This window comes from Oratosquilla oratoria, chromosome 2 (genome assembly GCF_046742065.1).
Source record: "Oratosquilla oratoria isolate Oo_2021 chromosome 2, ASM4674206v1, whole genome shotgun sequence".
NCBI classification, from domain to species: domain Eukaryota; kingdom Metazoa; phylum Arthropoda; class Malacostraca; order Stomatopoda; family Squillidae; genus Oratosquilla; species Oratosquilla oratoria.
In genome coordinates this window covers 14,172,259-14,174,758 of record NC_134778.1, presented here as the reverse complement: position 1 = coordinate 14,174,758, position 2,500 = coordinate 14,172,259, and positions in this window count along the sequence as shown.

The following is a 2,500-nucleotide window of genomic DNA, read 5'->3' as shown; positions in this document are numbered from 1 at the left end:
TATAATATATAATATATAATATATAATATATATATAATATATAATATATAATATATAATATATAATATATAATATATAACCTATAATATATATGTAATATATGATATAATATATAATATATAATATATAATATATAATATATAATATATACATACATACATATACCAAGGCTTCTTCCCCCTTCCAAGGGAGGTAGCCAAAAAGGGAAAGGCATAAAAACACTCCCACCCATTTCATCCCTAAATACACTCCACACCCCTCCCACCCTTCCTCTCATCTGAGCACCTCCTGGATGACGGGTCATCCCTGCACCCTGCCCACCGCCCTGGGTCAGAAGCAGTGTCGCAAGACACAGTACATCCACAGCAAGGCCGCTTCATTTAATCGGCGACCCCCCCTCTCCGTCCCCCTTTGCATATAAGGAGAGGACGGGGAGAAATCCCTTCGGGCTGCGTCAAAAATTACTCACACAAACTACCCCACCCCCCACCCCCCCGCCCATTCCTCCTCATGCAGTCACAACATCATCCATATACAACCATTCTCCACTCACCTCTGTCTTCCGTCCTCTCCCTTCCTTCCTCAACAGACATTCCCCTCTTCCCCAAAGCCCCCTTCACCCCATCCATCCACCTCATCCTAGGACGTCCCCTCATGTTCACTCCCTCCACATCTGCCTTCCATACCTCTTTTACTAGTCTTTCTTCACTCATTCTTTCCATGTGTCCAAACCATCCTAATATTCTTTCATCAACCCTATCTCCCAAATCCTTTTTCACCCCTGTTCTCCTCCTCACTTCCTCATTTCTCACTCTATCTAGCCTAGTAACCCCCACCATACTTCTCAGACACCTCATCTCAAACACATTCAAACTCCTTCTCTCTTCTTCTCTTATGTTCCACGTTTCTGCCCCATACAGTGCTGTTGGCACAATCACTCCTTCATACAGTCTCCTCTTCGCATCCATTCCCAAATGTCTATTCCTCATTACACTCTTCAAACCACCAAGGCATTTACTCGCTTCTCTCAATCTACATTCTACCTCCACCTTCACTCCACCTTTTCCTGCTACACTTGCACCCAAGTATCTAAAACTATCCACTTCCTCCAGTCGCTCTCCCTTAATGTTCACTTCCAGTCTACTGCCACTTTCACCCCTTGTACATCTCATCACCTTACTTTTACCCACATTTATCTTTAGCTTTCTTCTATCACATACTCTCCCAAACTCTGCCACCAGCTTCCTCAATCCCTCTTCCGACCCTGCCACAAGCGCAGTGTCGTCTGCAAACAACAGCTGGCTCACCTCCCACTTTTCTCCATTTTCTTTAACCATCTCCAATCCCTGACTCACTACCCTAGCATTCACCTCTCGCACCACCCCATCCATGTATAAGTTGAACAGCCAGGGCGACATAACGCATCCTTGACGAAGTCCCACCTTTACTTCAAACCACTCACTCTCTCCATTTCCAATCCTAACACATGCTCTACTACTCACATAAAAACTCTTGACAGCTCCCAAAAGCTTTCCTCCTATCCCATAAATCTGCATAACCTCCCACAGTGCCTTTCTGTCTAACCTCCCACATAATATATAATATATAATATATAATATATAATATATAATATATAATATATAATATATAATATATAATATATAATATATAATATATAATATATAATATATAATATGTAATATATAATATATGATACATAATATATGATATATATTGTACATAATAACATATGTGAGCCATACATAATTTATGCCTACCTTAATATAAATGAACATATTATGTTATTAGTATATCAATACATTCATTCATCCTTATATCATTGTAGCAGTTCATTATCATTGTATTTTAACATTAAGTTATCATAACCTTATACAATTATATAGCTCATAGATATATACTGGTTCATGAGTATGCGCTTTATAATGTTAATGTTATGATAATTAGTGTTGTCTCGAGTTTTGATCCCTGGAAACTCTCAGTATCGCATTGGCCGTAAGAGGTCTTCGTTCTCCACCTCAAGAGGACCGGAAACATTGGTCTTGCGTCGCCTCTTGTGCTCTCGTGTTTGTTCGAGTCTGTTGGTCCGTCACCAGCTGCTTGAGGGATCAGTTGCCTGTCGAATCGCTTCACATGTTAAAAAGAAAGAAGAGAAAAGAAAGAATAAAAGGAAGAAAGAAAATTGAAAGCAAACGAAAGAGAGAGAGAGAGAGAGAGAGAGAGAGAGAGAGAGAGAGAGAGAGAGAGAGAGAGAGAGAGAGAGAGAGAGAGAGAGAGAGAGAGAGAGAGAGAGAGAGAGAGAGAGAGAGAGAGAGAGAGAGAGAGAGAGAGAGAGAGAGAGAGAGAGAGAGAGAGAGAGAGAGAGAGAGAGAGAGAGAGAGAGAGAGAGAGAGAAAGAGAGGCTGATGGAGCGAGATGTCTGTCCCGGTACGGAGACTTTCCATGTGGTGGTTGGTCCAAACTTTAGCATATGTTCACTCAT